Below are 26,225 nucleotides of genomic sequence, written 5' to 3' on the forward strand. Positions count from 1 at the left end.
GCAAAGAGCAGGTTAGGGGTGATCAAACAAAGTCTAAGAAATTATAATTCTGGGGATCATGGAATGGGGAAGACATCTGGAGTGGCGCCACGGGGCCACAGTCCACCCGCAGCCAGCAAGCAACATGAATGAGAAGTGAATTTTGGTTGCTGTAGACCACTGGAAGCTTGCGGCTGTCTGTTATGGAAGCCTGTCTTAGAGAAAGTGGGTTAGTACAGCCTCTAGCTTTGAAGCTCCGGGTCTTCCTGCCTCCAGTGCAGGAGCCTCTTGGTCATTCCCCTCCGAACAGATGGCACGCCCATTCTAAAACCAGATCTGATTGTATCCATTAGGGCTCTTTTGGCTGCAAGTTCAAGAAAACACAACTCAACAGGCAAAAGACCAAAAAAAAAAAAAAAAAAAAGAAAAAAGAAAAAGGAGTTTAAAGTTTATTTAACTAAGAAGTCCAGGATAAATTTGGCCCAGCTTTACCCAGAGGTGCAATATTATCATGGGGACTCCATGTCTCTCCATCTCTTGACTCTGCTTTCCTGCTTTCTCATTTTTTGCATTAGTTTCAGGCTTTCTATGGTAGAAAGATAGCTATTTTAACCACCTTCTCTAGGTTTAAACCCTTCTAGGTCCAATCTAGCCTAAAAAAGACAGTCTTTTACCAATAGTGCTTGCACAAATCCCAAGAGTCACTTTGAGTGGAACAACTTGGGTGAATATTCCTGAAACAATCCCTATGAAGTCAGGAGGATAAAATTATTGTGATAAGCTTACCTCTAAATCAATCACTGTGGCTTGGGGAATTCTGTGCTCTGACTGGCTGGGTTTGGGTCACATGCCCTCCCTCTACCTCTAAGAGCTGTAGAGAGGTGGTTCTCCTAAAGAAATCTGAGCTACTATTGCCGGGAGAAAGGGGATGTCTGTTGGGAGGGAAATCAGCAAGTGAGCATTATACTCACTATGCCACTTGCACGACAGTGAAAAAAAAATTATCCCCCCTCTCCTATAATTTTCAGGACCAGATCCCAGCTCTTTGATCTGGTCCTCATTCACTTTGCTGACCTCGTCTTCCTCCCCATCTTCAGTAAATCCTTCCCTCTTGGCCAGGTTCACTTCCTCAGAAGTCAAGAGAGGTGCCTTGAAGCCAAATGAAGACGTGTCAAAGTAAGTTTAGGAATATTGGGTTTTTAAAAAAAAAAAAAACGTTTTGGTTAATTAACACTTTCAACACATGCATGAGAAGTTCAATGGGGATATAATCTCATTAGAGGATTTAGGATCAGAGGCCTGAATCTGGGGCCCTGTGATGGTGACGCCAAGGTGAATAGGCTTCCGACTACACTCTCAACCTCTGAATGGCCTCCCTCAGCTCTCCACAGCTTAAGAGGACCTCAGCAGCCTCGCCAAACAGCTATTGTACCTGAAAAGCATGTGATTTTCCAAATGCTGTTTCCTAGGCTGAAGTGCCTTTCCCCTGCCCCTTTCTTTTGCCTGCTTTAATTCATGCCCTTTAAATTTCAGCAACTGGTCCTTTAAAAGACCACACCTGCATCCCATAGTCCAAGGGCCCTTAATCTTTTAATGCCTTGGACCCCATTGAAAGAAAAGAGTTAGTGATATAGTGATCTATATGCTTCTTATTAATGTATTAGATAACAAGATCCAGCAGCGAGTCTAATAACTACCATTGTTTTGATGTCGTGATGCATGTAAGTGTTATTTCAAGGTTTCTGCCACAAATGAAATGTGATATGAGAATATTTGGGATTATAATTCATGGTAAAGTCACAGGTACCACTCATGCCACTGTGGTTTGTTGCCTACACTCCTAATAGAAGGGCCTTCTTCATTTCAGTTAGAGGTTGGTGAAAATTCAGATAAAATTTTTTTCTTGTCCAAGTTCAGGGAGCCCCTAAATTCAATCTACAGACTGCAAGTTAATAACTCTGCCCTAGTCTGATTTAGATGGCCCTGACCTAAGATCTGGAAGCATTTTGTCTATGTCTCTGTATCATGTATCTTGTCTCTATATCTTCTGCTCTCAAAGCTGGACCAAGACATACGGGCATCCTCAAGCAGCCCATAACCTGCCCTCCCAACATCTACTTACAGGAGTGGTGGGGGTGATGGGGGAAGATGGAAAGGAGGTTGGACCTCTGCTGGCAGCCCTCAGCCTCAGCTCCTGGTGCCAGCCCAAACTGGCATACTTCACCCAATAAAATCCCTTCCCTTCTTAGAGAGCAAATCTAGTGCTTCTAAATTGCTGTTTGCTGAGCTTGACCCTTGGAGGTCCAGTACTGGAAGAAGTGCTAGGAGCTTCTTTCTAAAGAGACTGTTTCTACACTTTCCTGGTATTCATAAAATCTTCCCTAAGGAGCCCAATGCCCACATTTCCTCCCTGATTAGGGGAGTGGATGGGGAAGGGGGGCGGTTAATAAGATGCTCAAGCCAGTCAGATTTTTCTTTATTTTCTTTGTTACAAATGTTTTAACACCTAGAGCAAGTGTTTATCTGGGTCTCTCTCTTAATGTGGACGAATGGTAATCACCGACTAGTTGACTGTAAGTTACCTGAGGATGGGACCCAGGGCTCTGTGTCCCAGTTTCTAGTATACATTAGACATTCAATATTTTGGGAAGAAAAACTTCTATAAAAAAAGCAATGGTTAATAAAGTTTAAGATGTCAAGAATGAGAACCTAAAATACCTGATCCTTGCTCAGTCCTCAGGCTTTCATTCAAACATTTTTATTCATGAAACCAGTCTTTCTCCTTTATTGGACTTTCTTGCTCTCCCACCCTATACCGTGTCCTAATTAAGCGGTTTTGCTTTATAACCTGGCACCAGGAAATGACATGAACCACAGACCTCCCAAATGAACCCCTGCTCCCTATATTTTTTGGGTGAAAGGACTGACAGACTCTATGGAGAGGCCGAGAATACATTCATTTAACAATTGAAGAGAGAAGAGAATACAGGTTTTCATATATTTTCTTTCTTACCACCAAAAGGTTAAAAAATAAAAATAAAAGGGCTGTGAAGCTTGTGCATGTTCTTATCACTGGGCCCTTTTGCTCAGGCCCTGAGGGCCTCCAGCCCAGTTGTATAGCCATTTGGATCAGATTTAATGTGGTGACTCTTTTGACGTGCCACTTGTATTCTAGGCAATCTATTGGTTTCTTCTTGGAACCACCTGGCTCACCAGGTGGCGTGGCTTTAGTTATAGACTTTGGTTTATTGAGGTTTTGGGAGTCACAGATAGACCAGACTAGCAGGTAGACCAGAAGTCCTGGCAGGTGGTTGGTTTGTTCCTCAAGATATTAAAACATTTGGGAATAAGAGGCTTATTTTTAAAAGATAGGATATTTTACATTAAAAAGTCTGAATTTCCTGCCTCTTTTGGAAAATTGGAAGGTCTGGCAATACTGGGTTCACTGTCTCATGTTCCAATACCTGGCTGGTGTTGAGTAGTAGCTGCTGCCACCACTGCCCACAGTAACCCTCTGCCTTCTATGTTTAAAACGCTTCAGGCTTCCCAGTGCTTTCAGGTTACAGACCAACAGTCTTTCCAGGGCCCACAAGGCCTGAATTGCCTGACTCCTGCCTACATCCCTGTCCTCATCTTGTGCCAGGAATAATAACAGGAAACATACATATAGGGCTAAACGTATGCCAGGCTCTGACTATCCTCAAGACAGCCCTGGGAGGGAGGTACTTTTACTGTCCTCATGTTACAGGTGAGGAAAGTGAGGCACAGAGAAGTCAAGTAACTTGTCAATAACACACAGCTAAGAAGAATCAGAGCTGGGATTCAAGCCAGGCAGCCAGCCCCTTGGAGTCTCCACTCCCAACCACTGCAGTCCCTCTCTTTGCATTCGAGTCACATAGTTCCCTCCATCACAGGCTTGTTCCATGGGTGTTGTTACCCTGCCTACCATGCCTTCCTGCCCTTCCCCAGCTTTCTGGATTTTTCCTCATCCTTCAGTTTCAACTCGAAGGCTCTAGGTGTCTGAATCCTCAGAACTCATAGTTTTGGTTCCTTTCCTCTTGAGCAGTGCTCTCCGATAGAAGCTCCTATGATGATGGAAATGCTCTCTATTTGTGATGAGCAGTAAGGTAGCCACTAGCCCCATGGGCTGGTGTGACTGAGGAACTGAATTATTCATTTTGTTTACTTTTAATTAATTCAAAGTTGAATCAAAATAGCCACTTGTGGCAAGTGGCTACCATCTTGGTTGGCACAGCTTTGGGTTGTTCACCTCATGTAGGAATTACACTCTCTCACCCCTGCTGGTTTGATCTGCGTGTCTCAGTCCCAGACCATAAGCTCCATGAGGGTAGACATGACTTCCTTTGCTTCCCACTGTATCCCTGACCCTATAGTCAGTGCCTGGCACATCCCAGATAATGCCTGAATGGACAAACTTTATAGTTCTCTTCTCTCCACCAGAGAAGAATGTGCTAAAGAAGGGCAGTCTGAAACCCCCAGGCAGAGGGTGACTTTGTAACAGTGTGGACGCTGGGGGCAAAGCTGCATTTGAACCCAGGCTCCAAATATGAGCTCTGTGAAACTGGAGATGGTAGTAATTGCTATCTCAGAGGATTGTGAGGCATGCTTGAATAACTGCTGATAATAGTTAAGATTTCTTGGGAGTTTATTGCCACGTCTTCTAAGAGTTTTCTACGTATCATTTCACTTGGTCCTTTCAGTGAGCTGAGGCACGGAGGGGCCGGGTGACATGGGGAGGGGGGTGTGGCACGGTGGTGCAGCCTTGTTTGAGCTCACCTGTTCCCCTCCCCAGCACTCCCTCTTAATCATCAGGTAAAAAGCCCCAGCTCTTGGTGAAAATCCTAGTGTTCACCTGTTGTCCACCTCCCCGCCCCCATCCTTGTGCCCTCCTCCCCCTCCCTCACCCCCCACCAGCTTCTCCCTGGTCCAGCTGCAGCAGTGAAGCCCCCCTGGTGGTGTGAGCCCCTTCTGGGGGCAGCTCTGGGGTCCAGGTGGCTGAGCCCAGCAGAGCAGGAGGGCTCCTCCCTCACAATGGCCCCAGAGGCCCTGGGGCTGGGGACAGGCGGGGTGCCAGCTGTTAGTGAATGGGCTGGCGCCCCGGCCAATCTCTCTGCTGCCCCTGGTGCTGCCCCCGACCTTGAGTAGCTCTACTGGCTGCTGTGAGCCTGGTCCAGCTGTGAGAGGTCAGCCCCTCTATCCTCGGGCAGGGTGGTTTCCATTTAGGCTTGTTGGAGGCTCCTTTCTGAGGGATTCAGACTGGGAGGCTGAGAAGGGGGTGGGAGGTGGAGCTGGAGGGAGTGGGGAGGAGGCAGGAGAGAAGAGGAGGAGGGAATGAGCTTTGTGGGTGAGAGGTCAGCTCTGTCCAGAAACCAGGGCATTTTGGGATTTGTAACCTCTTGGGCAGCACTTTGCAACAAGGCTAATGGTAATAATAATGAAACTAACACTTATCAAGCACTTGAAACCCTTCAAAGGAATTGTTCTCTGATTTAATCTCATTTGACAGATGAGAGAACTAAGGAACCCAGAGGTTAAGTAACTTGCTCAAGGTCACACAGTAGGTGATAGACCCAGGATTCCAACCCAAGTAATTGGACTTCAGAACCTAAGTCTTTATGAAATAACAAACCCAGATTACCTCATGTGCATGTTGGGAGACCCAAAGATTAGCTATCACATATACCCTGTTCATTGCATAGCTGGAACCTCAGAAATCTAGAGAGGCGGAGTCTTGAGGATTGCCTCAAGGTCATACATGTGACCGGAGATGGAGCTGTGTAAGAACGTAGTCCTTAACTTCTACTTCAGTCACATGTTAAAAAAAGATCAGGACTCAACTATGCTAAAACAACCAGAATTCCACCTCCCCGGTGACTTCAAATAGAGACTCCAATGAAATATTTCCAGAAAATGTACCACGAGATGCTCTGTGAAAGAAGAGTCCAGAGGTAGATGAAGTCTGGGCAGTGTCTTGCAGAGATTCACAGTGCATATTTGTTTACCAAAGGCAAACTCTCTCCATCACTTTATCATGGAGTTTTGGTAAAATGTTTGATTCAGTGGGACTTAGAGAGAAGGACTAGCCACAGCTCAGGTTGGGAAGAAGTGGGTAGAATTCAGATAGAATTGGGAGGGCATATGGTATGGGGGAAAGGCCGTGGACTTCAGAGTTGGGCAGACTTGGGTACAGACGTTTCGTGTACCACCTGTGTAATGTTGGGCAACTCCTTGGAGACTGTTGCCTCCGTTGGACGAAAATGGCTCCCAGATCTGTGTGACCAGTGATAGCTATTAATACTCTTAAAATAGTTAACAGCAGTTCCAAAAGTGTATTAAGAGAATGCAGATTTTTTTTTTGGAATTAAGAGGCATTACTTGACAAAAGTTTCTGTGGCCAAATAAGTTAGAAAATGCAAGCGAGCAGATTTCTTTCTGCAGAACTTCTCGATGCCTTTAGTTGAGTTCTTCTTCAACTCCATCTCTAGTCCTATTTCTTAGGATTCCCAATTCTGATTTTTTTTAAAGGAACATGAGTTTCCTATTTATGTTTTTATAACTACTTACCCTTTGGGTCCTCTAAGTCTTAAAGTACCTGGAATCTTTCGTGGTACTCTGAACGTTAACTAGTAAGGTATCCTGAGCTAAAGGGATGATTATATGTGTGTCACACCTGGTGTCATGGGGGACAAAACCAGCATTTACTGAGCGAGGGCTTACTATGTGCTGGTTAATTTACACACATAATCTTATTTATTTCTCACAAAAGTCATATGCCATTTTATTAACCACATTTTATAGACTGGGAAACTGAGGCTCAGAAAGCTCAAATATTCAAGGCAACCTGTATAGTTTATGGCTCTGCTGGGCTTAAAATCTAACTTCAGGCTGACTCCAGAGTCCGCATGCTTGGAGAGGTGGTATGAGCGCGGACTTTAGGGACGTCAGAAAATAAAAAGTAACGAAATAGAGAAATGAGAAGCTTCTTGGGCAATGAAGTGTAAATAGAGGAGCCCTAGGGGGAAAAGTGAGTTAGCTGGGCCACATGCTTTTCTCTGGCTAAGTGCTGGGGCTAGGGAGATAATTGAATAAATAAAGAGCTGGGTCAAGTTTCCTAAAGGTTGACAAGCCAATAAAATGACAGTCTTCATCCAGTTTAAGGGATGGAAAATGGGGCGTAATTGAAAGAAATTGGCTATTTCTGCCTCCTTTGGCTAAGCCCTGGACCTTACATGTGTTCAATTTGGATCGATTGTGATTTCCTGCCCTGTTCTAGTCTTTTTTTTTTTTTTCTTTAATTTCTGAAAAATGATCTTGGAGCCAGTTTCTGAGAGATGACGTTTTCATTCTACATGGGGTTGCTTTAATAACTTAATATTACTTATTGTCATTTGCAATAATCCCTTGAATACTGGAAATAAAATCTTTAGGGGACAAATAAGCTTGCCTTCTTTCTCTTTTGGGACTAATGATTGTTCTTCTTAGGAGAATGAAACGGAACTCGGGAGAACGAAGCCTAGAGAGGAAAAATGGAAAGTGAGCTAGAAGCCAAAGCATTTGGGGTCCACTTCTGGGAGAGCTAAGTCAGAGTTAGGACTAGAGGCACCACTTAGCTGTGTGACCCTAAGAAAGTCCTTTTACTTATCTGGGTGTCAATTTCCTCATTTGTCAAAGAGAGGGTTGAACCAGGTCATTTCTCGGATGCCTTCCAACTCTAATATTCCATAACTACGAACTTCTTGTATATGCACGGGATAAATAAACACATGGTACAAACTCAGGACTTCTGGTGAGATCAGTCTTGGGGTGCTGGGTCTGGAGGGCATATTGGGAGTGGCGGTCTGTGGGAAGACAAGATCTCCTTCATGATATCAACCTCAGAACATTAGAGGTGTTCCCCCAACTCTGGATGCTATGCCATACCTTGCAAAGACCAGGTGGCATAGTGGTTACAAGGTGTGAATCTCAGCCTGGCCATTTTGCTAGCTGGGTGACTTGGCCCAATGACGTCACCATACTGTGAAAGAGTATCCCAGCGTTTGTGATATACAGATCAGCCTGGAAATCACTGGTGCCACTCAACTCTTTAGTGTTTTCCACCTCTAAAATGGTTTCCAGTCAGTTATTTTCTGAACCTGTGAAACTGAAATAATAAAACTATAGACCATAGACTCGTAGTGAGGGTTAAGTGAGATCATGTGACTAGTGCCCTGCACACAGTAAATGCTTAATAAGAAAGCAGTAGCACAAGGTAGGTGCCCAATTAATGCCTATCTACTTAATGTGTGTGTATTAGCGCAGCTGCCTGCTCCTGTTTAACCCCAGGCCCTTTCTGTACCACACCCTCCCCCCCAAATGCCCTTCTCCCTCGATGCTGTCCCTGTTGCCCGCTCTGCTTTCTCCTTTGAGCCTTTATTCCAGAGCAGCTGCCTCTTCCTAGGCACCTGCCTGTTGGCCTGGTCGTTTGGCAGGGCCAGTGTCGTTTGGCAGAACCCCGCATGCTCCGGTTCTAGGTCCTCATTGTCTGAGACTAGAATTCTGAAAGTCAGGTTTTCTTTTAAATAAAACAAAGTGTTTCCTCTTTATTATGAGAGCAATTAAGCTTTTAACTGATCATCTGGAAAATGGGAGAAGAAGAAAAACTTAAATCTTCATCAGTCTAAAACTGACAGCCAAATGTAGTGACTGTAATATCATATTTTCTCACATTCTTTCTGTCTACATGAAATGTGTTTGAACATAATTGAGACCATATAGTATATATAATTGTGTGCCCTTATTTTTCCTATAACATAATAAGCATTTAAGCTATTATCACAAACTCTTCTTAAGTGCACTTAGTAAAGGGCATCTAATACTCCATCAAGAGTGGTGGCCCATCATTTCTTTAACTATTTCCTTTTTGTTCATTTAGGAGATGTCTGTTGAGGGCTTACTCTGGGTCAGGCACTTTGTGAACCATTAGACATTTAGGTTGTGTTCATTTTTCTAATAGCGTACATAGTCCTGGGATGAACAACGTTCTACATAATAAATTCTTTTTCAAGTTTGAGATGATCTTCTTAGGCTAGGTTTCTAGAAGTTGGGGGCAGTTGGCTGTAGTTAGTGGAAAAAATCATAGGTCTCTGAGTCAGACAACTGGAGCAGTATCCCAGCTCCATCCTTCAGTAGCTGGATGACTCTGGACAAGTACATTCCCTCTCAGAGCTTTGGTTTCTCATCTCTACAATACGGGTTAGAACGCATAACCTATCCTTATTGTAAGGATTCAGAGGTAAGTACTGAAATAACGCCTGGTATGTAGTTAGTATTGAACAACAATCACCACAACAAAATATATCGTGTTATTGAGTTTGAGGGTACGAACATTTGGGACATTCTATAGGCTTTATAGGTCAAGGCCTCTCTTGTTTACTCTTCCCAGCTGTCACCTCATTTCAGCTAACTCTGGGCCTGGGAAGATCTTAACTAGGCTCCTCTCTCTCTTCGTGTACCTAGGAACACCTCTCTGTGAGCCCATAGGGAAGGAAGTGGGCTTTGAGGTCTAATCTACAGAGAACCAAATTCTCTGCCCCCCAAACTGTCTCCCCAACTGGCCTCCCTTGGTGCCAATATCTTCACCGTGACGGGGACTTCTCTGGCCCAGAGGCAAGAGCTCTGGCCTTACTACAAGAGGGTGCAGTCTGCAATCTGTCTCTGCCCTGGAAGGTCCCAGGAAGGAGCCTCTCTGAATCCAGCCTCCTCTAGCCTGCTGGAGCCAATGCTCCCTTCCTTCCCCCCAAAGTTGAGAGAAACCAAAGGGGTGCGCGTAGGCCCCACCGGCCCGTATCCTGTCAGTTGAGTCTGACGAGGTTTGGCTGCAGAATCCCTTCACCTGCTCAGGCACCCAGCCTTCCACTCAGGTCCAGCTGACTTTCACCCTGTAGAACTCTTCCCCAGCATTGCCAGATCTTCTGATTTTTAAAAGATAAGCTCAAACGTCTGGATTTAAAAACACAAAATAATCTCCCAAGTTTGAAAAGTTGGCAAACCCTTATTTTTCCTTCAAGACCCTTTCCAGCTCTCACCTCTTCTGGGGGGTCGTCCCTTGTCCTCCAGTCTCCTCTGTGCCACCCACGCCCTCTGCTTCTCTCCACCATCCTCATATCTCATCACCTTGTGTAACCTCTCGTGGGATGCTTCCCCATCCATCTCTCACACTTGGCCCTGAGTTATTGAGGGTGACCACCTGGTCTGACTCATTCACTTTCCCTGGGCCCAGCACAGGGCCACGTACAGAGAGATACTCAATAGGCTTCTAGAATGAATCAATGAGTCGGCGACTGATGAAGACCTGAAGCAAGCAGATGTTATCTTATGATGCAGAACTTGCAAACCCAAGGACCAGGTTGGTAGAAACAACAACAAAAATCCTTGAAGGTGGCTGCATTTAAGACAACAGGCACCTGGCTGTTTGTAATGCGAACCATCTACCTTCTGCCCTGTTACGTGGGTTAAGCACACTGCCCCACGAAACACACCGGGGGCCACTATTCTGCCATCCTGACACATCCCTATGTGGCGATGGATTATACATTATACTCTGTAAACCAGCTATGCTCAAGTGCAAAGCTGAGAAAAAGAAACAGTATACAAATGACATAGGTTGCTAGAGTAGCCAGGGTATTGGTGACGTTCTTGCCATTAAAAATGTATTATGGGGACTTCCCTGGTGGTGCAGTGGTTAAGAATCCGCCTGCCAATGCAGGGGACATGGGGTCGATCCCTGGTCTGAGAAGATCCCACATGCCGCGGAGCAACTGAGCCCGTGCACCACAACTACTGAGCCTGCGCTCTAGAGCCCGCGAGCCACAACTACTGAGCCCGCATGCTACAACTACTGAAGCCCGCGCACCTAGAGCCCGTGCTCCACAACAAGAGAAACCACTGCAATGAGAAGCCCGCACACTGCAACAAAGAGTAGGCCCTGCTCGCTGCAACTAGAGAAAGCCTGTGCGCAGCAACGAAGACACAACGCAGCCAAAAAGAAATAAATAAATAAATTTTAAAAATGAATTATGGTTATAATGAAAAGTTTGTTTAGTTGGAAAGAATTTTGATAGTGAAACATGCAGAAAGGTACAAAGAATATTACAGCAAACATTCATGTAGCTGCCACTTTGAACTGCTGTTGACATTTTATCTTTTTTCCCTCAAATCTTTTTATATGAATGAAATTTTAAAATTACAGATACAGTGAAAATTCTCTTCTGCCTTCTTCCTCGGTCTACCTCCTCTACCTCCTTCTTCTCCCCACCTTACCCTCCTCACACACCACAGGCACCGATATCCCTCGTTTGGTGGGTCTCCTTCCCACCTTTTTTACAGTTGGCAATGTCGTTTAGAATAATAAATAAAAATGAGAGAACAAAATCATTTTGCCTTTCTCTGTCCAATCCCTATTCTTTTAGATACCAGGATGAGAGGCTTAAAAATCTCAGTTTTGGGGACTAGAATATTCTAGTAGACATCACTAGGAAGAGCATGGTTCTTAGACCTAAGAGGTGCTGTATAGGCAGTGTGGTATGTTCAATGGGATTAAATGTGTCCAGTGCAACCAGAGAAATGATGATATATTCAAAGTTTACAACATGGTGGGTACTTTACTATTTTTTATTATTTTTTATTTTTTTGTCTGCACCATGCAGCATGCGGGATCTTAGTTCCCCGACCAGGGATCGAACCCATGCCCCTGCAGTGGAAGTGCAGAGTCCTAACCACAAAACCCCAGGTAAGTCCCTGGTGGGTACTTTAAATATGTAATCTCATTCAATCTTTCCAGAAGCCTGTGAGGAAAGTATTTCATCCCCATTTTACAGAGAAAGCCGAGGCTTAAGGATGTGACAAGATAGCCCATGCAACTCCACTAACAATCATAGCTGGATTTGAACCCAGGTCTGTCTGACTTTAATGCTCCTGTAGATGGCAGCTGAGTGACACAGGCTGTGAACGGATTCAGGCCTACTGGCCAAGGTTCTTGTTCTCATTAAATAGAACTTCCACTTGGTTCTCTGTTTTCTTTCACTCACTCAGAATTTTTCTGAAAATTTCTCTCCTTAGGGCAACATTTTCCATCACAGAAGGTGATTTGTTTTGGAAATATTCGAGTAAAAACAGCTCTGTATTTCTTGCTTTCCAGAGAATGGAAAAACACATGCTATTCAGTTGTGTTTTTAATAGCTACTTTGAGAAACAACACGCAGACATTCACATAAATTATTTCTTGTTTGTTAATCACCCCAAATGCCATCCACAATGTTTCCAATGAACAGCTGGGAATGTGAGTTAAGAAACTGAGTGATTTCTTAACATATTTACTTTCCTTATGAAATCTGTATCCTTTGCTTTAGAAAGATAAATGTGTTTGTGATTTCTCAACTTGGAGTTATTTAACATTTTCCAAGGACCATCGGACTTCCAGGTGATTTTGAGGGGCATTCAAGTAGACATGGGATCTTCAACTTAAAAATCTCATAAGACAGGCAGAGATATAGAAAAATATATGAACGAATAAATGGCTAGTATTTTGCAGTTAAGAAAGTGTTCACATACAGTATTTCGTCCATCATCCTGGAGGGTGGGGAGCAGACTCTTATTCCCATTTTACAGAAGAGGCAGGTGGGACGCTCAGAGGTTGAGTATCTGGATTAGGTAACGTGACTGGTGAGGGGCAGAATTACCCCTTCACCCAAGGTCTCCTGAGTCGTGGAGCCATGCTCATCCCCCAGGGAGACAAAGTGATGCGGTTTGAGTCTTGACTCTGATGCTTACCAGACCATGTGCCCTGAACGTCACGTCTTCAACTGTAGAAGGAAGAACTAGGAGGCCTATAACCAGAGGGATGGGAGAAGAGTCAGTGAGCTAAGGAGAGACTTGAAAGAAGATGTCTTAGGTCAGGCTCACCAAGTAGTCTAAGCAAAAGGGGGGTCAATAGGAGCAACCTGGGGTGTCTCATGAAAACCAAGTATGAGCTCTCTTTCTGTTTCTCTCCTCCTTCGTTGCTTTTCTTCAATCCCCAACCCCTCCCATCCCAATGGCTTCTCATCTCTGCTTTTCACTCTGCCAGTCTCTTTTCTTCTTCCTTTCCTCCCTTAGGCTTTCTTGGTTTCTCTGGACACGGGACATGCAGTAGCTACCTCAGCTCTTATCTGTCCTCTTGGTTCAAACACCAACAGAGAAGAACCAGAATTTCTGAGTACCACTTACACATTTTAAAAAGACAAGATCTAATTGGCTTAGCTTGGGTCAGGGTTCCTGGAGAGGAGCCATGGGGCCATGGGGCCATGGGTCAAGTGGTCAACAAGCATTTAATAATCCCTTAAGTACGGGCAGTGTGCTTACTGCCATGACCTGATCAGATTTTTAAAACCATTGTTAATCGAGTGTTTCTGTAAGTCAGAGATTGTGCCTTGCACCAATTTCATTTCATCGTCACAGCAACCCTTTGAGGGAGACATTATTACCCCCATTTTTTTTTTAACATATGAGGAAATTGAGGCTCAGAGAGATGGAACCATTTTCCTAAGACACATAGGTAATAAGAGCCAGAGGTAAGATTTGAACTCAGGTCTATCTGACTCCAGAGTAGGCAAGTGTAACCACCAGGAAGTATTGCATGTAAGATATTTATTGCTTCCCTGAAGGTAAGGAATGACTGAAGGAATGAGTGACTCAATCACCATTATTTGAAAGATGTACTAGAACAGGGGAAGGTCATGTTTCCTTCCCAAGCTTTTGTGGAGGCTCGTATGCTCTGATTCACATAAGGGTCATTCTTGGGTCCCAGTGTAAAGTATTTTTTGAGCCTGTCATGGTACTTATCTGTTGGCTCTCCAACCTTCTCCTCCTTCAATCCCATCCCCAACTCAAGTAACAACCAGACCCCCGAAGGCACCCTGCCCTCCATCCTGCACTAAAGTTCCAACTTGCATCTTTTGCTCCTCAGTACAAAATAATTGACAATATAGGACTTACTCAACAGAACTAAGCCTTTCTCAGACCCTTGTATGATGGGAAGTCTTGGAGGTTTAGGTGAGACATTTGTTTCGTGACCACAGGGCAATCTAAATAGGCCTGGATGTTCATGGTTTCAGCTACTGAACCATCCCCAGACCCCTTTATGGAGCTTTGCTTGGGGCAGTAGCGGCAACCTGGTTTAAGCGGTAATAAAACCCTGGAGAAAACTCTTGTCTTAGCAGCTGATCAGAGAAGAATTCCTTTTGGGGAAAGGACCTATATATTTGTGAAAACTGATGAAACTACTTGTTGTGAGACCCCCTGAAGCTCATACCAAGATTATTAGGAACTCACCAAATTCAAGGGTGGCTCTCTTTTCCAGGCTGGGCCCAACATTTGGATCTTTTAAAATAAGTAACAAAGAAGAAGCTTCTGGACACTGGAAGATGTGACAACCACTCAAAGATTGTTCTCCTGCCCATCAGTATCAATTTGACCAACATTTGGCTATTACCATGCCACTTCAGTCCTCAGCTTGGGACGTGTGTTCCTTTGTGACTTGTCTGAAGAGATGTCCCAGTCTGGGTAGGGGCATATCCAGAGTTTTTTCCACAAATGGATAGATATCTGCTTCAAAGGGGGAGATGATATTTTTATAAAGTCTCCTGGGGAAAATACTATTGGAGGGATGATATCAGATAATAACTCCCAAACCTCAATTGAGGTAGCATTAATGGTTCCCTCTTAGCCTTTTAAAATGAACATTAAACAAAAAGAATGGCCCAATGATTGAATGACTATTACTTGTAGGCGTGTTCCAAGTACTATATGTACCATTTCATTTGATAATGCAAAATATATTTTTCTGAGAAACATGCACACAGATCTTAGTGTGACTCACTGGAGGCAAAGGGAACTAGTTAAATATATTTTCATTCCCCCCACCCCCCCCAAAAAAATAGAAGGGAAAAAATCTTAAAATGTATGTTGAGTTTGAAGAGGTTCGGTCAGGAAATAAAAAAAAAAACATGCTGGGTATTTCTAATACAGGGAATTTAATACAGGGTATTGTTATAAAGATCTTGAAAGGGCTAGAAAAACAGAAATGAGAAGGAGATGGGAAGGAGAAAAAAGGGAGGACACCTGGGCACCCAGAGTTGCTGGTGTCTTTGGCAGGAACCACTGCCTCCCTGGGGAGGTTGTTGCAGTGAGATCTAAGTCAGTTAAAGTGGTGCCTCCTTGCCCTGGGCTGGGACTGCTGAAATAGAGTTGCTTCTGCCAGAGTGGTTGAAGTCCAGACTCACCTAACTGCTGCAGCAATTCTACCTGTCAGGGTGCCAGAGCAGGAAGCTTCTCGCCAGTGCAATACCTCTCTCTTGACAAGGTGTTCTAAGTGAAGTGTTGGTTTTTATGTCTGGCTCCCCTAAGCTCACTTGAGCTCCTTGAAGGGATTGACTTCACTTTATTTGTGGTCTCATTCTTTTTAGTAATTGAGTTTTCACCTGGGCACATGGCTGCCCAGAATAAAGATTTCATTTCCCAGCATTCCTTGCAGCAAATATGGCCATGTGATCAAGTTATGACCAATGGGATATGACTGGAAGTGAGGGGGGAGGTCTGCCTGCCTTCCCCTCCCTCTTTCTCCTTTCCACTGGCCAGAATGCGGACATGGTGGTAAACCATTTTGGACCATGTAGATGAAGACAACATCTCTGTATTAGTTTTCTGGAGCTGCTGTAACAAAGTACCCCAAACTTAGTAGCTTAAGAAACAGAAATTTATTGTCTTGCCTTTCTGGAGGCTAGAAATCCAAAATCAAAGTGTCAGCAGAGTTAGTTTCTCCTGAGGGGTGTGAGAGAGGATCTATTTCATGTCTCTAGACTGGCTTCTGTTGGTTTGCTGGCAATCTTTGGCATTCCTTGTCTCGGAGAAGCATCACCCCAATCTTTGCCTTTGTGGCTTTCTCCCTGTGTGCATTTCTGTGTCCAAATTTCCCCTTTTTATAAGGACACCAGTCAAATTGGATTAGGGGCCCACCCTACTCTGGGATAAGCTCATCTAAACTTAACAAATTACATCTGCGATGACCCTATTTTTCCAAATAAAGTCACATTCTGAGGCACTGGGGGTGAGGACTTCCACGTATAAAATTTGGAGGGGACACAATTCAGCCCATAACCACCTCACAGTGGATGCTGTGCTGTGATTACCTTTTAGGACCGAAGGGTTTATACCCACAACTGCCAGCCCCAGGCTTTCAGCCCTTGCTGAGACGTGCCCTCAAGCTGAAGAGAGTCTTCTGCTCCAAGGTCACACACCTTCCCCGGGGGCAGACAGTAACCAATGACCAGTCTCTGTGTGTGTGTGTATAAAGGCCCAGCCCCATTACCTCAACTTGGACAACCCTGAAAAGCCATTGCAGCTACAGGGCACCGCAAAGGGTCGGCCGAGGCCTTGGTCGTGACTGTTTCACAGCCCCACTCCCCCCTCTGCTCGTCCAGCCTTTTCCACAGGCGTTCATCCTGCATGCTAACCTCCATTTCTGAGTCTGTTTCCTGAAGAGTTCAAATGGCAACACACCCTAAAGAACCCAAAGCAGAGAAGAATCCTGTGTCCCTGGCCCCAGGGAGCAGCCCTATCAACCTCTACTGTTTACTGTGATATGAGAAAGAAAGAGACTGCTCCTTCATTTAATCCTGAGCTATTTGCAGCCTCTCTCACTGCAGCAGAACCTGTGTCCCAAGAACTTGTTGAGGCGCAGGGGGTGGTATGCACTGAGCAGGTGATTGTGCTTAGTGAGCTCTGATGATCTCTCCAGCCTGGAATTTCCAAGATCCCCAGATTCTGTGAACACTGCGGAGTGGGCAGTGGTCCACAAATCTGTGCATCGCACGGGAAATTAAAAAATGCTTGTTTTGGAGGTTGCATCCAAGACCTCTAGCGTCTTTGCGGTGGGGCTCAGATGGTTGTGATGTTGCCAGCTGGGCCGCCATCTGCAGATGACCTTTGGGGTGCACTGGTGTGGGGAAACTCATTGAGTTTTGCTTAGGGGACTTCTTCCAGCTCTGAGTGTCTCTCTTCCCAGCTCTGTTATTTTGCCGGGCTTCAATTTCTCCGTCTCTAGCACAGAACTGAGTTATTTGTAAGTCCCTTGCTCTGCCTACTTCAGAAGGTTGCACGAGGCCAAATTGAGCCCAGATGAAGGGCTTTGAAAGGTCAGTAGTGCTGTGCAAATACACAAGGTGAGATGATCATGATTGGTATTGACATTAAAAGGCTGTTTTTGGTCACAGGTTGTGCAAACCAATGCTTGACAGATGGTGTTCCGCTAATGCTCCCAGGAGTCTTGTTACTGGGGGATTTTCCACTGAATGCAGTTTTCTTTCAAAAGTTTTGTTTTGAAACCAGAGAGCCAGTGAGGAGCGTTGGTTAATCCTGGATGTGGGCTGAGCAACTCATGCTGAGCATGGGGCAGGCCCTTTAGCTAGGCCTGGACCTTTGCGTGACCTGGGAAGAGAAGCTCTTTCAGTCCCTAGGACAGCTGGCTGCGGTTGATCCAATGTGAGCTGCAGGCTTATTGCAGTTTCCAGAAGTCTCTGGGCTGAGTTGAGCCAAACTCTCTGCCTTTGTCTTTTTTTTTTTTTTTTAATTGAAGTCTATTTGATTTACAATATCGTGTTAGTTTCAGGTGTACAGTGCAGTGATTCAGTTATATATATATTCTTTTTTTCAGATTCTTTTCCCTTATAGGTTATTACAAAATATTGAGTATAGTTCCCTGTGCTATACAGTAGGTCCTTGTTGGTTATCTATTTTATATATAGTAGTGTGTATATGTTAATCCCAATGTCCTGTTTTATCCCTCCCCCCAACCCCCTCTCTGCCTTCGTCTTTTTTTTTTTTAATTATTTTTATTTATTTGTTTTTGGCTGCATTGGGAAGCTGTGCGGGGGCTTTCTCTAGTTGCGGCGAGGGGGGCTACTCTTCGTTGCGGTGCGTGGGCTTCTCATTGTGGTGGCTTCTCTTGTTGTGGAGCGCGGGCTCTAGGTGCACAGGCTTCAGTAGTTGCAGCCCATGGGCTCAGAAGTTGTGGCTCGTGGGCCCTAGAGCGCAGGCTCAGTCTTTGTGGTGCATGTGGGATCTTCCCAGACCAGGGCTTGAACCCATGTCCCCTGCATTGGCAGGCAGATTCTTAACCACTGCGCCACCAGGGAAGTCCCTCTGCTTTCGTTTTGATATGCATTCTTTGGGGCAAGGGTATGTGAGGGACAGAGGACTGGGAGGGGGAGGGAGGGAAAGGAGAAGGAGATCATAGCACACTGGAGCTGGAGGGGACCTTAGAGCCATCTAATCCACTCTCTTCCTATTGCCCATCATGACACAAGGTTCAGAGAGGTTTATCTTGCCTAATAACGTCACACAGCAAATTAGGAGACAGCTGGGTGCAGAACACAGGATTTTGAACTTCTAGGCCTGGGGCTGTTCCCCACCCACAGAGACTGTTGACTGCAGCTTCCTGGAAGGTTCCGCAGAGCTGGGGAGTGGGGTGGAGTGCGGACTCATTTGCTTGGACCCAATTTCCCATCTCAATAGCTGGTTCCTACCTCTGATGTTGCTAGATCCTTGTTAGATTAGCTTCTCAGAAGCAGCCATGGGCAGTGACCTGGTTGGCCCTGTTGACCCGACTTTGAAATGCAGTAGAAAGTTGATTATGGTCTGGTGCAAGGGCAGTGTGACACCTCCTGCTTCGCAAATGACTGCCCCAGCCACTGCCTGAAAGTGCTCCACTGAAAGGCCCTCTTTGGAGAGGCCTTTATAAGATTCCTCTATTTAAAATGTAAATACCCCTGGGAGGCAAGACTTTTCCATCTGACCTGCTATTGTTGTCAGGGAGTCTCAGAGCTGGTCCTGAGAGAGAATTGAACTGGGTGCAGTGAGGGGGGTGCTAGGGTGACAGGCAGAATATGGAAGCGAGGACCGGGGCGTGGGAAACTCCTTTTTCTCACTGCACAGCTCTGGTGAGTGCTGGTGGGCTTTTGGGCCCAGCCCCTGCCTGGGTGAGGGCCATTTGCCCTTCTTGCCCAGTGATCTTGACCTGACTCCCCAATTCTGAGGACTGCCTGGGAAGCCCGGGCTATCCTCAGAATTGGGCCCACCTTTGACTCCTCTCACAGGTGGGGAGCAGGGGATTTCAGGGTGGGCTCCACAGCTGAGCACAGGGGCTACAGGGGTACAGGGGCCCAGGCAGAGGGCTAGCGGACACTTCTGGCCACTTTAGGGGGCAAGGAAGGGCTCGTAATGGCCTTTCCTCTGCTCAAGGCCTCAAGGTACCCTTGGTGGGGAAGCAGGGGTGGGCTCAGAGCTCCATGATGGCCATGGGAAGTCTTGAGGAGGGGTCTTTGCAAAGTCAGGGGAGGTCCCTCTCTTCCTAGTGTTATTTCAGGGGAAACCAGAAGAAGCCCTGACCCCTAAATATATCCACACCCCGCCCCCCCCCCCCACCATTGGCTCTGCCTTCTCGCCAATGGAGCAGCATTTCTTTGAAAAAAGAAAGAACATTAAAAAAAAATTTGTCATGAATATCATAGAAAATCTAGAAATGCATAAAGAAAAAACAAAAACAATCATCTATAATCCTATTGCCCATAGACAAGCACCGTGAACATTTTGGCTTGTGTCCTCCCAGTATTTGGGCTGTGAGTGTGTGTGTGTGTGTTTGTGTGTGTGCATCTGTAAATATATGCGTATGCATGGGTGTATATGTATACATGCGTGTGCATGTATTCAAACGTGTGTGTAAATATGTATCTATGTGTGTATGTGTATATATGTGGTTGTGTGCATGTGTATATATGTGTATGTGTGCGCATGTGTGTAGGGTCCAACAGAAATAGCCCTCTTCCCCGTCTGACGTCTGAACTTCTTGGGAGAGTCTGAAGAGCTGGGACGGAAAGTCTATGAAGAGAAGAGAAGGGAGAATTACGGAGGTGCGGGCAGAGTTAAGGAACAGACACGCAGTGGTGTGGCACTCTAAGGCTAGCAATAGCTGGAAGGACTTACCTCCCCTGTGGATGCCAGGAAGGCAGAGGGATTCCATTTAGAGAAGCTGTAGCTGTGGAGGGGGTTATAGGGCAGGATCCCTGGCCACAGAAGGATGCAGAAGTTGCTAGCAGTTGGGCACTTGTCATCCTCTGACCCTTGCTGGTGCCTCCCAATGGCTGCGCCCAACTGAAAGCCAGAAGTCAAGGGGAGTCAGCCTCCCTGGGTGAGAGAAAGAACAGAATGGATAGGTGTTGAGTGGGAGGTGCAAACAATAGGCAACAGAAACTTCCTCCCCTGGGGAGGAGTGAGTGAGGAGTGGCCAGAGGCTGACTTTGATGGTGGAGCTACTTCACAAGCAAGTAAAAGTCAGGAACGGGGGAAAAAGTCCTTCTTCCTCCCCTTCCCCTCCCCCAACTGTCTGTCTGTCTCTCTCTGTCTATCTGTTTACCTATCTAACTATCATGTCTATCTGTCTTTAAATTCTTCTAGGAGAAAACTGTAGGTGGTATGAAGTAGCAGCTAAGTTCAGGCTTTGAAACCAGACCACTTGGGTTGGCGTGCTGGCTGGACCACTTAAGAGCAGTGGGGGAAAAAAAAGCAGTGGGAGTTTGAGCTGGTTATCTCACCGCTCTGAGGCTCACTTTCTGCATCTCTCAATGGGACCAGTGGGAGGATGAGATGAGTGAATACATGTAAAATGTTTAGAACAGTGCCTGGAATATAGTAGGTGTCAGTTAGTTTGTAGCTATGCCAACAGCCCATTGTATTAAGACCTAGTGAATAGTTGGGTAACGCTTCCTCATGCAAAGAAAAAAAAAGAGCCAGTCACCAGGTCATGGGAATGGGGGCGGGGCTGGGGTCAGCTTGCCCTGTCTCCAGTGTCTCACCCCACGTTAGATTCAGATTTCCCAGTCAGGGCCTCTAGAGGGTCTTTCTGGGCACTTCTATTCTAGTTCAAGTCTTTGAAAATGAAAATCCTCTGGGGGTAGGAGCTATTCTCACAGAGGTGCTAAGAGTTTCTCAGATCTTGGCAGGTAAGGAGGAGACATTAGTGGCTCAGACTGGAAAGGAGGGAAAGGGGAAGGGAAGGAGGAAAAGGAGGAGGAAAGTGCTGCAAAAGGTAGGAAGGAGCACGTGAGACACCAAGACCAGCTCTTCTGGACCAGGGTGCACTGGGTCCCTGTCCCCTGACCCCCCTGGCTGCCTTCCCACGGGTCTCCCCTGCCTGACATGCAGTGGGGCTCAGTGGTCTCAGCCAGGCCTGCCTCAAGGCCCTCTCTGCCCTTCTTAGGTAGCAAGTCATGAAAGGAGCCTCAGTTTCCTCACCTGTAAAATGGGAACAATAACCCTTCATTTGCTTGTAGTGAGGTAAATGCAATACAATAATGCATCTGTGGAGCTTGCTTGAGTGCCTGGCACAAAACATGAAGGCAGCATATGGTCATGTAAAAGAAAACCAAAGGACCTGAATAGACAGCTCTCCAAAGAAGGCATACAGATGAGCAATCAGCACATGAGAAGATGCTCAACATCATTATCATTAGGAAAATGCAACTTAAAACCACAATGAGATATCACCTCACACCCATTAGGATGGCTATTATTATTATTACTATTTTTTTTTTTTTTGTGGCCGTACTGCGTTTCTTGCGGGATCCTAGTTCCCCGACCAGGGATGGAACCCGTGCCCCCTGGAGTGGAAGCGCAGAGTCCTAACCACTGGACTGCCAGGGAATTCCCTAGGATGGTTATTATTTAAAAAATGGAAAATGATAACTGTTGATGAGGATGTGGAGAAAATAGAACTTGTGCCCTGACAGTAGGAATGTGAAATGGTGCAGCCACTGTGGAAAACAATATGGTGGTCCCTCAAAAAATTAAATGGAGAATTACCATTTGATCCAGCAATTCCATTTGTTTTTTGTTTTTTTTTTAATTTATTTTTGGCTGCGTTGGGTCTTAGTTGCTGTGTGCGGGCTTTCTCTAGTTGCGGCAAGCAGGGGCTACTCTTCGTTGCGCTGCACGGGCTTCTCATTGTGGTGGCTTCTCTTGTTGCGGAGCATGGGCTCTAGGTGCACAGGCTTCAGTTGTTGTGGCTCACGGGCTCAGTAGTTGTGGCACATGGGCTCAGTAGTTGTGGCTCGTGGGCTCTAGAGCGCAGGCTCAGTAGTTGTGGCGCACGGGCTTAGTTGCTCTGCGGCATGTGGGATCTTCCCGGACCAGGGCTTGAACCCGTGTCCCTTGCATTGGCAGGTGGATTCTTAACCACTGCACCACCAGGGAAGCCCAGCAATTCCATTTCTGGGTACACACCCAAAAGAAATGAAAGCAGGATCACGAAGAGATATTTGTACACTCATGCTCATAGTAACATTATTCAAAGTAGCCAAAACGTGGAAGCAACAAAGTGTCCATTGATGGATGAAGGGGTAAACAAAATGTGGTACAGATATAAAATGGAACATTATTCAGCCTCAAAAAAAGAATGAAATTCTGACAAAAGCTATAATACAGGTGAGCCTTGAAGACATTATGCTAAGTGAAATGAGCCAGCCACAAAAGGACAAATATTGTTTGATTCCACTTTTACCAGGAGCCTAGAGTAGTCAAAATCACAGACAAAACGTCGAATGGTGGTGGCTGGGGGGAGGGTGGAAGGGGAGTTAGTGTTTCATGGGTACAGAGTTTCAGTTTGGGAAGATGAAAAAATTCTGGAGGTGGATGGTGGAATGATGGTTGCACAACAGTGTGAATGAACTTAATGCCACTGAACTGTACGCTTAGAAATGATTAAAATGGTAAATGTCATGCTATGCATATTTTGCCACAAAAAAGTAACCAAACCAAACCAAACCAAGGAAGTTACAATAACAACGTTATTGTTAACAACAATTACTGTTATCTTTCTGAAAGTGGATCTTGTTTCTTAACACTCTTGTCTTTCCCAGCCCAGCACAGTTCCAGGCTCTAATGAACAAAACTATTGGTAGTTATAAGATCATCTCCTCCTCTTGGTCTTCCTTCTCCATTTCCTTCTTCTGGAGGGCAGGTCCTGGGTCTTTTCCCCATTTATTTCCAGAGCCTAGCACAGTGCCTGCTTACTAGAATTTTTTTTTTCAATGAAAAAATGACAAAGGCTATTCCTAGGAAAAGACTTGTCTCTGTTCTCTCACTTATACTCCTAGAAATGCATCTTGAGGTTATTGATGTGGGTTATATAAAAGCAGCAGAGCCATTAAGAAGCTAATAAAATAGACAGTTCCTCTCTTCCAGAGGGATCAGAGCTATCTCAGTTTATTGAGATAGAACCTGATAGGTGAAAATCGAAAGCTTTGAGGCAGAGGAGCCAAGACTTGGTGAGAGAACAGCAAGGTTTCATCCCTTTATAGAAATGCTGAGTCCTTAATCACTAACCAGAAAAACAGACAAGTGTCCTTTCCAAGATTCAAGTCACTTCCAAAGAGACTGGCTTCATTCCCTCAGGAATAAGAGGCTTTCCTGGCACTTTGTTTTATTCATTGAACATTCCTTTGAAATGTTCTAATTTTGGGATACACAATAGTCATTTCTTGGTAGAGCAAGATTTGTCTCAGGGTTTGAGAGCTAGTAGGTTAAAACCCTTGGAGACTGGAATGAAAGCCCTGTTTGCCTGTCTGGCTTATTTTCACAGAGTATTTGGAACCACTGTGGTCCTTTCTCATCTTGTAGACCATGTGACTCATCTTTGGAGTGAGAGGAAGAAAGGAAGAGGCAGAACTGGGGGTCTTTGACCTAATTGACAAGGGCAGCAGATGGGCTGCTTAGTGCCTCACTTTGTCCTTAAGAGGGTCTGTGTGTGGTTACTGCAAATTTCACTACTCTTCTGTGCACACCAGGGTTGCCAATTGTGTTAGTTAGCTTTTGCTGTGTGACAAATGACTCTGAAACTTAGTGGTTTAAAACAATAGCCATTTATTCAGCTCCTGAGACTGGCTGTGACTGGCTGTTTCTCTTATCTGGGCCAGGTATGACTTATAGCTAGCTGTTGGGTTCACGCATCTGTGGTCAGCTGTGAGATGGCTTGGGGGCTGGCTGGTCTAGGGTGGCCACAGCTGGGCTGGCTCATCTCTGCTCCATGTGGCCTCCCATCCTCCAACAGGCTGGCCCAGCCCAGGCTTGTTCCTGTGGCAATTGTCCAAGGTCGAGAGAGAGATAGTAGAAATGGACAAGGTCCCTTGAGGTCCAGGCTTGGAATTGGCTGGACGTCACTTCCGCTGCATTTTATTGGTCAGAGTGAATAATAAAGCCAGCCCAGATCCAAGGAGTGGGGAAATTGATTCAAGGAGGGGAATGATGGCAGGCCGTTTTTTGTAAACAATCTATCATTCTAACTTTACAAGTTTGCTATCATCTGGGACATCAGGTGAATGGGAGAGATAATGAAATAGCACTTAGCACAGTGCTTGCCATTAGTCATGCTCAGGAAATGCTGAATAAATAAATAAAAACATCTTATTAGGCAGAGAAGATAAAAGTAAGGATAAGATGCAGTCCTTGCCCTCAAGAATCTCAGAGCCAAGAGCGAAGACAGATGCATAAACAGATCATTCTGATACGGCGTGGTCAATGTGGCCTTAGCAGTTTGGATGGAGTATTGCAGACACCAATAAGACACCGGTCCCCCTCATCCAGCCTGGGAGTGGGGTATGGGGAAGCCAGAGGCAGTGAAGTAGAGTGGTTAAGAGTATAGTTTCCAGCCATCTTGCCCAAGTTGAAATCCAGTTCTGATGCTGGATGTGACCTTGGGCAAATCACTTGACTTCTCTATACCTCAGTTTCCTCATCTTTAACATGCAGATGTTAAAAGCAGTGCTTACTTCATGGTGTTTGCATGAGTTTTAAATGAACTAATATTTGAAAAGCACTTATAACAGTGACTAGCATATAATAAGCATTGTGTGTTAGCTATTATTACTATCAATTATTTTTAATAATTAGTAGGTGTTAGCCAGATGGGGGCTTGCCAGAGGTCAGAGCATTCTAGATGTTGGGGGTCTGGTGAGACCCTACTGCATTCGCCTCCCTTTTAGCTGTGAACCAACTGAGAAATGAACACAGGAATCAGGTAGAGGTGAGAGGGTCAGTTTTATACTGCTAAAGGTGAACGAGAGATCTCAGCTTGGCTTTGAGGATGGTGTGGTCTTCCTGGTCCTTTCTACAAAGCCGGCATATATTTAGTGTCCAACAGGTTATTATTTATGATTCCACCTTGATGTTAACTACCGGATTTCCTGGGCTATAACTGAATTTTGAATCTACTGGAAACAAAAATTCTGAGAACCTTTCTTGCTTGCCCCCCCACCCCCTTTTCTCTTTTTTTGTGCCTCCCTCCACAGAACCTGAATATGCCTGGCATTTGCTTTCCCAGCCTGCTTTGCAGCTAAATGTAACTATATGACAAAGTGCTGGTGGAGGGGGTGGGCTGGGAAGTATTTTCATCTCTCATAAAAGGAGAGACAGACATAGGAAGGGGCTTACACCACCCCAACGCTTCTTACTTTGAAAGCAATAGTATGAGAATGTGATGTCTGGAACTATGGCAGCCATCTGTGACCATGAGGTAATAACCCAAGGAAATTAAAAACAGAAAACCAATAAACTAAGAATGGAAGAGAAGAAGAATTGAAAGAGCCTGTGTCCTTGATGTCTTTGTTGAACTGCTGAGCCAACTCTGGAACAATGTGCCTCCAGTCTTCTTGTCATGCAAGGTAATAACATGTCTTCATTGTTTGTCACTTTTACTTCGTTGTTTTGTTCCTTGTTGTTAAAAGCATTCTTATATAAATCCTCTCATTACAGGAGGAAGGTGCATTTTCACTAAGGCTGTTCAAAAGAATGTGCCACATACTAAAAGTTTCTTCCCAAAAAAGGTGCAGCAAGTGTACTCCCCCTTTATGGTGACTACTCTGAAATGGATACCATTCATTTTGGATTTATGTGTTTTAATGAATTAAAAAAAAAATCAGTCTCATTTCTTTATAGTTACACACTTGGGTTTTAGCTCAGCTTATTTCAATATTTACTTAGCACCAATTGTATCAAGCATAGTAATAGCACTAGTGACACACAATGAAAAAGAGACCCAGACCCTGCCCAGTCCAGGGGGGGAGGATAAACAGATAAACAGATAGTTTCAAAAAATAGAAATTTCA

At 45.2% G+C, this 26,225-nt stretch overlaps 1 long non-coding RNA gene across 1 annotated transcript in view; it reads left to right on the forward strand.

Moving 5' to 3' along the window:
* Positions 1-26,225, forward strand: part of LOC309640616 — a 441,572-nt gene that overhangs the window by 81,758 nt on the left and 333,589 nt on the right. The window lies entirely within an intron of this gene.

The sequence above is a fragment of the Balaenoptera physalus genome, assembly GCF_965194825.1.
Source record: "Balaenoptera physalus genome assembly, chromosome: 13".
NCBI classification, from domain to species: domain Eukaryota; kingdom Metazoa; phylum Chordata; class Mammalia; order Artiodactyla; family Balaenopteridae; genus Balaenoptera; species Balaenoptera physalus.